Here is a 16,142-nt window from a genome sequence, read left to right on the forward strand (position 1 = left end):
AAAATCTAATATTTTTCCTTTCTTCTCCACCCATTTCTCTGTACTTGTTCTCAAACCAGTGTAGAAAATCAAAAGTAGAATATGGCAAATTACATCTCGTCTTATAAACTTGATTTTTAAATTCTATGTAGTATACGTAACGCACATTGTACTATTTTCAGTATAAAAAGTCTGACCAAAGGAAAAAACTTATTGAATGATCAAATATATAAGGTAAGTAATTTTATAAAAATTATCAACACTTTCGTATTTCGAAATTGCACGAATTAATTTAAGTATTTTTAGTTTTATTTTGGAACTTAGATAAAGTATTTGCGACCTATTTTAAGTACCTCTTATTTCAAATAATCAAAGAAAAAAAAACATTCAAAAGAAAATTATAGTTTATACAATTGGAAAAAATGTCTAATTTCAAAGTGCAAATGTCATATCCTCTTTAAGTTTTTTAAATCTCTCTCCAGCGACAAATTGCCTTGTCTTTTTGTACATTCATTTAATTGTCAATAAAATTATGTTTAAGTATAGAAAATTTGATGAATTAAATTGACCGTAACTCGTTAACACAGGGAATAATGATTTTATTATATACAATCAATTTATTACCCAAAAATTGTTACATTGAAAAAGAAAGTTTGCTCGATTAATCTATCGTGAAACGACTGCTAATAATCTGAAAACGAGAAAAAGTTATTACAACAAAATAATAATTCTTGGCTTTTCACAGAAGAGAATAGATATTTTCGCACCAATTCTATCGATATTACAGAACATTTTTATATATAAAAATATTTCAAAGTGGTAATACACTCAAAAGGACAATTTTAAATTTTAACTTTTCACTTATCATCCATTCGACTCGCTCTTCGAATGGATATTGAGTTTCTTGCAAAAAAAATATCAACCCCCCCCCCCTTTACCGCCAAACTCAATTATAAAATATCAACGCTCGACGATACAAGCTTTATCAGCTAAACAATTGATACAGTTTATGATTATTATATTTATCACGATAGATACGCGCACAGAGTTCTAAGAATAGTTTCTTTTTGCGTTAAACACTCGCAATGAAATCATCGCAGTGTCTCGCATTCTCCGTTGTTGGCGAGAAAATCGTCACCTAATTTGTCCCTAGAAGAGATCGCCGTGCGAACGTTGCGTTTGGGTGACGAAAAAACGCAAGAAACGGTGCTCTGAGAAAAGAATTTCTTTTCACGCTCGCATGTATGTAAACAATCGCAGCTCCCATGATTATACACGCTCGATATTTACTCCCGAAAAGCTCGCTATTCAAACGGATTGGCTCGAGTTTTGTCAAGTTTCGTTGAAAAATATGGATTAATGGGTGAAAGGTTAAAAAAACACAGAGAACGATATACACACAAATACATATAAATATAAAATTGTGATATAAAATTTGACGAAAGCAATCCTCGTGGACGAGACGCGTTATAGTATCGAGGTAGGTTATACACGAGATACAGGCGGTCTCCGGAGAATCGGACGACGAGCTGGAACAAATGAAAGTTTGAGGTTATGAAATTTTCGTGAGTTAGTAAAAGTAGAGGGGGAGTTACAGAGGTCGAAGAGAAGGATTCGCGTGACTAGATCCGTGCAGAAGGGCCGAAGGAAGGATGCGTTTGTCTCTGTATATACCTGAAGCAAGCTAAATACGGGAGAGAATATTTTTGATCAGGGTCGAGTTTGCTCGTTGCGGAGGAAAGTGGTTTGCCAAAGATTCGTGCGGGAAGAGACTTGGATGGAAGAAAGAAAATCCGCGGTGTGTTGGGTAGAGGGTCGGCTCGTTCTTACCTGGAAAGGACGGGACATAACCTCCGTGCCTCGCGCGCCTTTTTGAGTCCCTTCTGCATAGGATTCATCAGAGTGGCGTGGCGTGGCGCGACCGGCGTGGCAGCAGACGAAAGACGCGGAGGACCGGTATGTATAGTATATACATGGTTATGGCTCGGTCAACAGCTGAAGGAGGATGGTGGGGGGTACGGGGATAAGGTGTGGTATGGAAAGGTAAGGTTAGGCGAGGGTGTAAGGCTAGGTGTATAGATTCGGTCGGCCTGGCGAATGCCATTGTGCACATTCCCGAGGACAAAGCGGTAAAGATGAGAAGGGGCGGAGGTGCGGCGGGGGCATTCATCGAAAAAGGATCCCCGGCCGTACCCCCTATGTATGTATACATACTACACTACCATTCCGATGCACCCAACTACCTGAAACTACCTGAAGGAACCCGTAACTTAACCCTCCGCCTCCGCTAGCTTGAATAAAAATAGAATATCGTCCATTCAACGATTAGTTCTGTTTGTTGTACGTCCCAATCTCCACCCCCCCCCCCCTCTCTACGTATCTTCGTATTCTCTTCTTATGCCATCCCCCCTCCCCCTTATCCTACTTTTTTCCCCAGGCTTTAAATTCCAACAAAGTGCACAACTTTTCCGGATACACAGCGTTCGTGGCTGTTTTTATTCTTTCCTCCAACTTTTTAATCGTTATCTTAAATTTTGGCGATTGTAATAACGATCGATATGTAGGAATATCGTTGGTTAATAAAGAAATTTTGTTTATGTATTCTTCTTATTATTCCATACCTCGTCTTCCGGCTTTCTCTTCGCCTCTGAAAATTCTACGAAAAATATCATTGTCTCGATTTCTTGCAATTTTTCTAGAATTCATCATTTTTTCTTTTTAATACTGTGTATGTACACAGCATAATTATAAGAATACAGATTAACGTTTTGATTTGTCGATATCCTCTTATTCTGAAATTCCATCCATCCGCAAAGGGCTTCGTAGAAAAAAGTATTCGACCTTTTTTTTATAATATAACTTTTTGTCAGGTTAAAAATGAGATGTTGTGTGTGTGATCAGGCAATTCTGAAATGACTGTTTTTACGATAATGGACGAATATAGCAATCGATCGCGTTGGGATTAAAGGTGGTCAGTGGCGTATATTTTAATGGTTAGGTTTGACCGAGAGACGGCATGGTAAGGCAAGGCAAGGCAAGGCAAGACAAGGAGTTAAGTAGTCAATTCCTTGGTAAGTTTCAATTTTCAGCAGGCCGACAACGACAACGACAACGAGACCCTTTTCTAAATGTCCATGATCGCTGACGGTGCTGATATTAATCATTAGACTCGTCATTTAACCCTTCATCCTATCAAGTGCTTGAATGAGAGCATTCACTTAAAAATTATTTTTCTCCCAGCCGAGTAGGGGCTACATTAGGGATAACTGCCTCAATACGCTTCGTAGCAGAAAAGTTATCTTCGTTAAAAATATTGCGACTCGTTAATTCTCCGCGGCCCATTCTACTCGATAAACTATATCAAACTTTTATTTTTACCACTTCCTGACACGCACGACTACGAATCCAGCGCTATAAAGATATACTATATATATATATATATATATATATATAGAACAGAATATGCCATATTCGAATATATATACGCGCATGCACGTCAGTAATCAAGTTTTACGACGGTAAAATATATCGCATTATTCTCAAATAGTTAATAAAACATATATTGTCTATTAGCGCAATTTTTTCCCCAATATCTTCTTAGTATTTCGGGGAGGAAAGATATATTCGAGAGATTTATAAAAAGAGTAAGAGAGAGAGAGAGAGGGGAAAACGAGTAAAGGAGAAAGATTGTGAGGAGGAAAAGAGCGAAGGATAAAAGGGGAGGGGGGAGAAAGAGGAGAGTACAATGAACAGTGGAGTGTGAAAAAGAGGAGGGGGGGGGGGGAGTAAAATGAGGGAAAGAGCGAGAGAAGCAAAAATGAAAGTGTGAAAAAGAGGGTGGGGGGTGAAGAGAGGAGAGGAGAGGATAAGAACGAGATTGTTTTGGGAGTTTTTGGCTATATACATATACTTAGTGCACGTGCAGCGAAGGAAATATTAAAACATCTTACTATAGATTTATCGCACCGAGTCGCTCGTGGGCAACGCGGATGTTGCGCGCTCTCTCCTTTTATCGCAACGGACCGAGATAAAAATGTCTTATCTCGTGTTACCTGAGTCGCGGCGTCGGCGCGATTTATCTCTATTGACACTTCCAGTTCCCGTCGCGACTTTTGCGTTCATCCTGTATTTTTATATTCCTTTGCAAGACTTTGAGATCTCCTTAAATACCAGTTTCAACGTAAACAAAAATGTCAAGTGTGGTTTGAAGGGGGGGGGGGGGGGGGGAGTTTGCTACATTTTCTCAATTCCACGGTGGAGCCTGCACACCGGAGGATCTCGTCGATCAAACGCGAAAATTTTCAACCGACGATTACAATTCTGTATAACGTAGTTTGGTTGGATTATTTTTTTTTCACAGGCGTCTCGACGATTTTGTCAAAGTTGTACGAGTGTTGTTGAGAAACCGTTGTTCCTCTCGATCAAAGGTCCGTACGTGTATTTTTGAATTTTCACAATGGGCGGAGCGTTTGAAATTGGTGGGTGGATTTTTCAAATTTTTCTCCACTCCCCCTTCTACTCGCAGAATATTTTTTGGTTTTTCGCCACATGGAAAAAATGTGGATTGAATCGAACTAGCATTCATCGGCGGTTCGCGTCCCAGCGGGTTGCTCGTTTGGCTCCTTCACGACTTTTTCCGCTTTTTCGTAGGCCTACCAGAGAGATAGATGGATAGATAGGCAGAGAGAGAGAGAAAGAGAGAGAAAGAGAGAGAGAGAGGGGGGGGGGAGACTCCTGCCCGGCGTTGGTAGCTTAGATATCCCTTTTTGCTTCATTGTACGTTCGTCGGTACGTTTTTGCGCACTTCTTCCCCAATCTCCCCCCCCCCTCCTTCCCACGACTCGCCTTCGGCCCACCCTATGCCCGAGCGTTCGCTTTTTCCTATTTTTTAACATTTTCTTTTCTTCAATGCCTTAAAATGCAAAAATAAACGAGACCTCGCCGACCGACATGGAATTGACCGACGGTCGCTCACGGAAAGATTTTTGCAAAATTATAGCGTCGACATGGAAAAAAGAAATTTATCTCTGAAAAGGCGAGCAACGATATCTGGTAGCGAATCAGAGAAAGGGTTTCTTTCGGTTGGCTTTGGTCAAATTCTTAGAGCGATTGACAGATCGAGCCGGTTGGACAATAGGAAAGCAGCGTCGGCTGCTCGGAGCCATCGTCTCTGCCCGTTCCCTCACTCACTCACCTCTCTCTCTCTCTCTCTCACACACACATACAGTCACAGAGACGCACGCACACAGGGAGAGTTTCGGCCCCCTCTCTGTTACGCCACTCTCGATCTCGCTCCCTCTCTTTATCACCGTCCGCACTGCTCCCTCCTTCGGTCTCCCATTTCGCTCCCTCCTACGCCCCTCTAGACTGTCTTTATCTCTCTTCAATCCTCTCCCTCCCTCCCTCCGCCCCTCCCCTCCCGCCCTCTATCCGCCTCTCGCTCTACCGTCGTCTCTCTTCAATTCATTCCCTCGTACTGTTTCCCCTTCTCTCACTCGCCCTGACTCTCCCCCCTTCTCACTCTAACCAATCGCCTCCTCCTTCAACCAACATGGCGCCGCGCAACTATTGACCAAACCGACAACACCGCCCGCCAGTCCTAGCTCATCCACCACTGGAAAACTAACGAAAAATCATGGAAGATATTCGACAAGGCGTCGTAATTCGTTTTAATGAAAAAATTTGGTGCTTTTCGATAATGGAAGGCGGAGGGCTTAGGTGAAACGAAGCTGATTTGCGGGACGATAGTTTTTCCATGCGTCCCCGAGTGTCTTTGCTCGCTCTTTTCGTTCTTTCCTTCTCTACCATCTCTCTCCCTCTCTCTTTCTCACTACAACACGCGCGCGCGCGCGCGCGGCCTCCCACTCCCCTACTCCCCGTCGCTTTATTCGTCGTGAAACTTTTTATGTTGTATATATTAAAGGGAACGTATCAAACTCCTTTCCGTTAAAGCGGATATCGTCAAATTAACGCGCGCGCCAGGCGCCTTCTCAAGCATCTTCACCGGTGTTCTTCGTTTCTTTGACGATCTTTCCCTGACTAAGACTACCACCACGCTATAGTGCGCCTTTAAGTCCAGGTATAAGCACCATACACAGGGAATCCATTCGTCATCGCCAAATGTTTCTACCCTGGCGGGACTATGACTAAAAGAGACTTTGCTCGTTCGACGCTCTCTGTCTTTTGCTACAGTTCCTAGCCTTCCATCTTCTGCCTCTGTTTAATCAGCTACTGCTCATCTAAAAGGCTTCGCGTTCGCTTCTGTGTTATTCCTGTGTCTCGTTTTGCTTTTGCTCGTCGGTCCCAGGCTTTAACCTTAAGGGCCGGCAGGTGAAAGTGGTCCGTGGCAGGTTACTTTTCTCCCCCCCCCCCCCCCCGTCATCCCCCTCTTTCAATTTTTATAATATTCTCCTTTATTTACACTTCCGTCTCTCACAAGTCCCCCCATAACCTCTTCAAATATACATACATGGCACATACGTACGATTCTTCCTGCAACGTCTTTTTCTGTGTACATAACCTCCAAAATTCTTCTTTCGTCTTCGAAAAGCAGCGACCCATCCTCTCTCCGTCTCTTTCTCGGTCTGTTTTCGTCCAGCTACTATAGAAGGAACATATGGTGGTAATGGTGGTACACAATATACACACCACGATTGGCGAGTTATGCGTTGGCCGATTGTAGCTCGCTGGCTCTATCTAGCTTGGCGGCCTGGCTGGTTCTCCGTTACCTTTACTTTTGCAGCGAACGTGCTGGCGCAACGTGCAACTGTTCACTCATCAGTACTTTGACGCGCACGGTAATAACTACTATAATAATAATAACAGAAGCAATAACAATACGACCGCTCCTGTGGGCCATTACCATTCAAAACTTACTCGATACGTCTCAATCGTAAACTGAAATTTTCTGTTTGCTTTCTCTCTCTCTCTCTCTCTCACTATTTCTTACTGTATATACCCGGCCTCTTGCCTTCTTTTTCTTCCTATCTGTTTTTCTTGCTCATCCATACCTATCTATCTGTAAATCTCTAAGTATTTTTCTCGTTCTCTTTTACTTCCACTTCTTCTCTGAACAAACAGGTCATATCTGCCCCAAACTACACCGAAACAACGACATAACCTCTAAACAAATCGACCGAACGAGTGAACGCATCGACTGGATTCGGCGACTAATTGAATCTAAAATGGAAATTTTCAAAATGAACATATGAAATACCTGACATACGAGCCTATTAACGAAATGATAATTACACAAGGAGGAACTTATAATCTGCAGAAAGACTGCCGGTTTGATAAAGGCAAACGAGAAAGTAGCCTGTAGCGACCTATATATTTATTCTCGTACATTTGCACTTTTCTTTGACTTGTATAAGCGTACGAGAGTGCGCAATAACAGGAAAATTCTCTACTTTTATATATATATATATATATACTGTACTGCAGTGGATGGGCCATTTTAATCCAACAACGCTAATATCTTGGAAATGAATAATCTTATGAAAAAATTTGTCAAACAAAAGTTTTATGGTTTGAAGGGAGGAATAATTTGGTAACATTTTTTTTACCTTGGTTGGTCACTCAAAGTTCATGCCAATGTCACGTCAGCTTTTTTAAAAAGGATCCCAATTTTTTATTGCACATTCTTGTAGCCGACCTCGGTAGCTTTTCAAAACACTATATAATATGTCATTTCACCCAGTCGTTCACTAGATATTTCGATTTGAAATTATTAGTACGTGAGTATTTGTGCCTGTGTATACGTAGAGGTCGTGCACACTATTTCAGTCAAAGCCACACCTATACACAATTACAACTCGAAATATCTAGTGAATGACTGGATGAAATGATTAATTAATTTAGTGTTATGGAAAGCTCTCGAGGTCAACTACGAGAATTGCAATGAAAAATAAAGGATTTTATTTAAAAAAAAAAAAATGCAATGACCTTGACGCGACTTTCAACTGACCAACCATAACAAACCAATGATATAAAAGTATCTACCTCTCTAAGCTATACAAATATTGCTTTATACACATTTTCATAGGACAATTAGAGTTTTCGTAATACTCGATGGACGGATTAAAATGGGTTGCTCTTGTCTAGTATTATATATATGCTAAATTGATAGGAGAGAGAAAAAATGTCGAGCGATGGTCACGCGTATATACTACAAATACCAAGTTATGCATTCATCGGTATTTTCTGTTTATGTATTTTGCCAAATTTTCTTTAGAACACTGACTACTGCTGATTTCTTGTAAATTGCAATGCATCAATTAGACGTTCATTGTTTCTATTTGCAGTTTCATTCTATACATTATAAAATGAAGATATTTCGACACATGCAATATTGATTGGAGAACGAAAAACTGTTGCAATTCTATCGTCATCTATAGGGCTTTTCTTATCAGAAATATTATGACGTTCTGATGTTACATTACAAAAATTTAGCGTTTCAGACGAGTGTTGCCATACCGTGAGATTTTTATTCCCTCACCATACCCCACAATTCCTACGTTGCTATATGCCTGGAGATCATGGTGGGGGAACAAATATCCCACGATATCGCAACACATTTTCAGTCTTATTTTTCAGAATCTTCCTTATTAAATACTGAAAATAGAGCCTTTTATATGACTGCACATGCAAAACACAATAAACTATAATGATACCTTAAGCGTAGGAGTTTGTTTTTAAAAAATATTCATAGTTTTTATTAGAGCAAATGTCGCGATTTTAATTTTGGCGTTTCAGTTTTTTTCGTCTAATGTTTCATCGTACTCTACAATATTTTTCCTTCCGCCGCGTCACATACGTGTAGCATTGACAGAGAAGCAATAACAATTACGAAAAAAAATAATCGTGCGTGTCTCTTTCTCAACAAATGACCCTTTGAGTCCTAATATCCCACGATAGAGCCAAGATATAACAAAAAATTCATTTAATTTTATTTACCAATTTTTCATGTGAGCTTTATATATAGCAATATATAATATTAACGATATTATTAACATATAGCATTACTTTATTTAATTTCTATTAATTATATATTCCAGCTAATCAAATAATAACTAAAATTCTTCGGTATTTTGTCAGAGTTGTATTTACCAGCATAATTAATATTTTTAATAATTAGGGATTTAAAAGATTAAAAAACATTTTAGAGGAAACATCTTACTGCCAAGTTTTTGGCATTTCGCGACCACCAGCGACATGCAGCTGTATTTGGCAAAGTCACCTAATATTTCATTATAAGCCGCGAGAAAAAAACACTTAGCTTTCGGCTATTTTTCATGCGTAGGACCGATGGGGTTAGAAAAGCATCCTTTATATAGCTGTAGCGATTCGTACCGTGGGGGACGCTGGAACGCTATTCTGCCGTTTTAACCAACCCCTTTTTCATTCCACCTCCCCCTCCCCCCCCTCCCCCCTTCCTACCTCCCTCCTCCTACCGCTCTGCATTCCCGTATTTATAATTTACTCCCGCGCCAGGCTATAGATACTTGAAATTAATTGAAAGCGGATTACCGGAAAGAGACTCGTACAATAGTAAAATTCAGTTTGATTAAGTGGCGCATGCGCAGAACATGAAAACTTCAATTTTTACCTATAATTAATTTTTTGCACACTGTAGCTGACCCTCTTGCAAGAAATTTATTTTATTCTTTTTTTAATTGATTGAAACTAATTTTTGTATCAGTGGACAGTGAAGTTTCGTACGAAGCATTGAAGGTAAGCTACAAGTATGAGCAAGATGTTCGGTTTAAAATATTTTCTGAGACGTTTATATAGTATTTTATTAATTTTGTTTGTTTTAGTTTAAAATATGTCTGAATAGTACAGTAGATATCTGGCGTGAAAATTACTTTAAGATATGATTAAAACACAAGTTGGAAACTGAAGTTTTTCTCGGTGATATCGGTTTAACGAAATTTCATGAAAAATCAAACTGGCTTGTTGGAATAATTGATAAGATGTTGTATATATAGTAAGTAGTATTATACATAATAAGGCGTAGAACCGGAATAACGAATAGATTATAAGTGAAGTAAAAATAAGAAGAAAATTGAACAAAATGCCAGTTTGCTGTTACGTTTTCGAACAGAGACTTTCGAACGAGTCGTGTTGGGTAATTACTGACTTAAGTCATTTTTTATAGAAATTAAGCGTTTCCAAAAAATTCTGTCAAGTAATTTGATTAGTGCATTTCCAATAGAAACTCAAGATACAAGAAAATTTATATTTAACGAAAGACACACAATTATCTAAATATCTGTGGGAGAGAATCGCGTTAATTTCGGTAAAACAATGAATGTCGATAGAACTGAAGTTGGGCCTAGCGTTTTTTTGTTCTTCATTCTCGGTTGAGCATTTTTTATCGCGCTCCAAATGATTGATATTGAAGCTAAATATATACAGTAGGGAACACAGGTTTAGGGACACTATTTTTTTCAACGTAACATAGATGATCGTTATCTTGTACAAAGTAGAAGAAAACTTGTCTGATATTTCAGTTAACAAAAAAAAAAAACAAAAATATATGAACTCTGTTGAGCGAATGGCATCTCTACAAAATGCATATATATATATATTTAGTCGGAATAAGGAATGGTTTGGGAGGAGAGAGTAATTAAATTTGAAGTTCGCTATATAATAAAGTAGTGAAATTTTTGCTTGCTAATTGAAAATAAGATTAGATATGGAGGACAGGAATTCTTCGAAGAATCGAGATTTTGGTTCGTCAGGGTCGATTAGAAATTTACGTGACGGTTGAAATGATTGGAGTAGAATAGTGGAGGGGAGGGGGGATGACGTCAAGTAGATATTTAAAATTGATGAAAATTATTTTGGTGCAAGAGAGAGAGAGAGAGAGAGAGAGAGAGAGATTGACGCAGGGGCCCAGTGAAGAGTCGACTGCACGAGATTTGAAATAACTGATCGATTTTGCACATAGCGAATAACGTAACGTAACGTAACGTAACCCTATATAGTATATTATCTTGAAGCAGTGGATGGGTGCTGGCTGCGGGGGTGCCTTGAGATTTTCAATTGAATGCGTCACAGGACGTCCTTCTGGGCTTGGCGCACGTTCTCCCTCGCCTACAAGGACGCCAGGACTCCTATTGACCCCGCGGCTAACCTTCGATATTTTCCACAATTATCAAACTGCATCCCCCCTGGAAAATCTTCGCACCCAGCCCTTTGCCGCCCGATCGCTCATCTTTTCAGAGAAAACTTTCAATTTTCCAGCCTCCGGCCTTCGCAAGAAAAAAGGATTTTCCACGGACGTCCTGGCGCGATTTTCCCAGCCACTCGGACAAACATTCCTGCCTTGGCAAGTTTTGTCCCACCAGCCAGTCTCCCCTACGCTTTGAAAATTTAAAAAAGCCAGCATTTACCGGATATGATCGAGCCTGCCGGATCCTCGCGGATCTATGGATCCTTGCCAGTGCTCGATCCCGCTGGATCGCGTAGACTTCCACGTCGATCTTCTATTCTGGATTCGCGCGGCTGGTCAATACTTTTGCCCTTCTCGCTACGTATGGTATATTAGGATTAAAGTGGATCTGGCGTTGTGCTCCGTTCCCGGAATAAAGGGAATACCGCGATATTAAAGCCTACGGAAGCAATGCTGTCCCGTACCTACACCTCGTCGCTCTACCGAAAATACTCGAAAGGCTGTCGATCTTTTCATCCGTGGACCAATAATAAGATCTGTATCTATATATATAGGTGCATTGGCTACCCCTGATGCCTATAACCTGGGCCTCCCCCCCCCCTTTCCTGGCTTGTAATACTTTTGTCGCAAAACCTTAGATCGACGTAGAAATAATAATATTTTGTTTATATTCAGTTTCTTAGTTTATTTATATTTATAACTATTTATTTGTGTTTGACTATGCACTTTTGTATTGACAGATCACGTATATATGGAATTTTTGTTAGATCTTTGAAATGTACTAGTGACTCCTCCTATAAATACCCCTCCCCTTGACTTGTAATAATTGTATCGCTAAATCATATAAAAATAGTAATAATATTATTTTGTTTAGATTCAATCTTAGTTTATTTACATTTATAACTATTTATTTGCCTTTGATTATGCACCCTTGACGTGTCGAGTGAGAGATGATGCATATATATGTAATTTATTGGATCTTTGATATATATTAGCGATTTTCCTTCTAAATTTTCAATACATCGTTTTCTTACTGCGCAGACTCAAATTTTCTTTTGAATTTCTTTTTTTTCTTACCGAATCTCTTCCATAGAGAACAGAAAAGAGCCCAGTCCCTTTTCACTGTACTTTCGCTTAAAGCAAGCTGGATACTGATATTACAGAACTGCTCCACCTGAAATCTTAGTTATCAAGAAAAATTGTTTTTGAAAAGTGATTTAAAATTCGGAAATGGTACTTGAGTCCTCGTGGAGGGGCAACACTTGAATAAAAAAACAACATTTTTAAATAATAATATTGATTTTGTAAACCTAATTCTGATTAAATCCATCTGTAATATTGGTATATGCCTTCATAGAAAACTTTTCTTAAATATTACGTATACTCTTTATGTATATAAATATATTAAAAATGCAAAAGTTTTCCAAATTTTCACAATATAGCTAATATTTCATTCTCCAAAAGTGAAATCTTGAAGAATAATTTTTGTTGAATTTTATTCGAGAGAAATCAATGAAAAAATCTTGGAAAATCTATCCCAAGGCTGATCGCTCGACTTTTGCCTGATTCCTGAATTAATGAGCAATGTACAGGTTCGTGCAGGGGGGGGGGGGGTAAAAAATAAAAAAAGACATTTTCGTCGGTATTGGGGAACTTTCGCTGCAGCCTTTAATATTTCACTTGGAAATACTGATTTTTCCAAGGTAATTCGATACATTAAAGGATCAAGAAATTGTTTCAATATTTCTAGAAAATCAGGCGATAGCCCCTTTCGGTGCATTTTTTTCAACTGCCCCCCCCCCCCTTCCCTTTACAATCCTTCTCCCCAACATTCGTCTTCGAAAACAGGATGGATACAATGATAATCCAAATAGCATCGCACTATCTGGCAAGAATTTTATTGCGATAACAAATGTTAAAATACACTCACGTATGAGCACGTATGTGTGTGTGTTCCAACAGGAATGAACGTTCAAATAGCTCGTACGTTCTGTAATAGAGGCACCACCGTCGCCATTGTCAGGCCTTGAATGAAATATTTTCACCTAAATCTAAATAAAATAACAACATTTGCATTGCAAAATAGTGGTATAGGTCTCGGCTGCACAGGGAAAGGCTAATAAAAAGCTCCGTTTCGCGCGATAATACTAATGACGAGTGAGGTCATTTTTATTATTTCCATTATGAAAGCCACTCGCGATAAACATTTTCACCCGTTCTCGCGCGACGAAAGGAAAATACTCTTCAAAATTCTCCCAAATATCTCTGCGAATTTCACTCCTCGTCCACCCTGGCCCCAGCCCTCTCATTACACGCACAATTAATTTCGCGAAAGGCAATTTCTAGTAAATACGCTGGGAAAATACACTTTTTAATATTACGCGATTTTTTGTTTAGTCCTGTACATCTTCTTGCTTATTTTCTAAAAAGTAAGTAATTAGCACGTATCTTTTAGAAAATATCATTAACAAATATTTTATTCCGAAGAATTTAATTACCCAAGTTTAAAGCAAAGTATCTTGAATCAATGTTAGGCGAAATGTAATTACAATTATAATTTTTAGAACTTATCAATTAGAATTTAAATTTAAATTAAAATTACACTATTTTTATGGGATTGAAGATTTATAGTAGATATAGTTTAGGCGTAATTATAATTATGTTTTTGCAATTTTAAATTACAGTAACTAAGGAATTCTTGTAATTGTGATTGCTATTACATTTTGCCTAAAACTCTCTAGAATATAAAGTATATCCAACGATATGTTTACATTCGAGCCCTTAGGCCAGCACTGATCATTATATGAAGCGCGTAAAACTACGGAGAACTGGCATAATACGCGCATTACATATATGTATATTATGTAAGTACATATTGATGAAAATATGAAAGGTTGTTTTTAATGGTAAATTGCCGATGGTCTAAGGGTTAACTCATCCTTCGCGAATCGGTCATTGTTCCGCGCAACAAAAGAAAAATTCTACGAGCTTTTTTCCTACGTTAAAATGGCAAAAATTACTGAGGGAAATGTTGAAACGGCCGTACACAAGTCGGAGATTGCGAAAGCAAAACGCTAGGCGATACGGTACAGCTTGTGGAAAGAAAAAAAAATATTGTATATGTGCATATTGGCTTGGCAAATAAGAACGTTCGGCTTTTGCCGTTTCTCACACACTGAAAAACCGAATGTTCTCATTTGCCAAGCCAATATGTACAAAAAAGCATGTCCAACGCAGTTTCCGGATTGCAAAAGATATTGATATACCGTTTAAAAGGCTTAAGAATAAATCTAAGTGAATTAAAAACTTAACCTCAAAATTGATGACTCTCCGGAATAAATATTCCAATTGTATTGAGTGCAGAACGAGCGAAGGTAGAGAAACAAAGCACGATTGTTTTGAATTTTAAACGTGGCTGAAACAACGTGTTGACAAACTAGAAAAGTGGATGATAAGCTGAGAAAAAACTTATTAATCACGTGCATGAATTACTGGCGAGGTTTTCAAAAATCTTAATAAAGTCTTACAAAATATCGACAAGTTATCAAAAAACTTTGTGGAAGCAAAAGCAACGAGAGAAAGTGATAAAGCTTCGTTAGAGCGATGAAAATAAATGTTGAAAGACGGAAAGAAGATAGCGAATGATATGGGAAAGTAAAACATTCGGTTATAGCGAAGACTTATTTATTGATATGTTATTCAGGGGACGATTAAAAAGACCTGTTAGTGAATTAAAAATGAAAGGAAAGGCTGAAACTGTAAAAGAGAGAGTAGAAAACAAATAAATAATAGATGCATAAAGAAACTAAACAATGAAAAACACTGGAAAACAAGTACCTTTAAATCTGAACAACTGATGCAAGAGTTTACTCTGATCTGCATCGATTTTGCTACACGAAAAATTCAAGATTGAGGTTAGAAAGGGAGAAAACCTTTTGCTCGAGCACAGTTGCTACTTCTTTCTCTTTCTTGATATAGACCAGAGTGTACACTACGAGGTGTTAAAGCAGATGTAACGGTAGGACATAAATGCGAAAAAGCTAGATGGGCCGCGGATGAGATATGGAGGATGACTGAGGGGAGTAGTAGAAGAGGGGAGTGTGGTATAAAGCAGAAACGAATGGAGAAACCGAATCGCGGAAATCGTTGGTGACATTCATGGTGTGTGTAGCCTGGTGGTCAGGCAGAGCGAGAACCGAGAGATGACAGCAGAGGGGATACTCAAAGATATGAGAATGGGACGGGAGATATTAGGCTTGTATTTTATTCAATTTTCAGAAAAACTGCACGCCATATTTCATCCGAAATATACATTTTTAATGAAAAGCGCGGAAAGCGTAGTCGCAAGAAAAACTAACCTATCGATAAAGAAAGAGACAGAAAGAAAGAGAGAGGGACACCCGGACACACGTCAGTTTAAAATCTATAAGTTGGAAAGCGTGCGTCGATTGGCTTCACACACGTCGAAGCCACCTGTAGCACCACGGAATGCGGTCGACTCGGCCGGCTCGCCCGTTCCTCGTTTTGATATCACCGCGCTTATAGAGGTCGGGAAGGGATTCATCAATAAACTTTACTATTTTTCCGATATCGTTTTTCCAATTCTATAAATCGTCCTCGTCACACAAGCGCAGCGACCGTTTCTATACATATGCATATATAATATTATATGTATTAAGTGTGCGTGTATGTGTAGGTACAGTGAAGTAGTAGACGAGTCAAATTCATTTACAGTATTTGGTAGTAGTAGTGATTGCACGTGCACTGATAGAGAGAGAAAGAGAGAGAGAGAGAGAGAGAGAGAGAGAGAGAGGAAAGTGTGTGTGTGTGTGTAAGGGGGAGGGGGGTGAGTAACGAAGTGGAATAAAATACAGGTGTAGAAAAACGAGGAGGCTGGGATTTTGAGGTTAGGTGTGTATGTGTGTGAGAGCGTGCACCCGCGAGTCTCACAACTCTCACGCAGGTCCCCAGTTATGAATGGCCT

The sequence above is a fragment of the Prorops nasuta genome, unplaced genomic scaffold (genome assembly GCF_024137725.1).
Source record: "Prorops nasuta isolate Cenicafe-Biocafe unplaced genomic scaffold, Cenicafe_Pnas_1.2 PNAS00004, whole genome shotgun sequence".
Taxonomy (NCBI): Eukaryota; Metazoa; Arthropoda; class Insecta; order Hymenoptera; family Bethylidae; genus Prorops; species Prorops nasuta.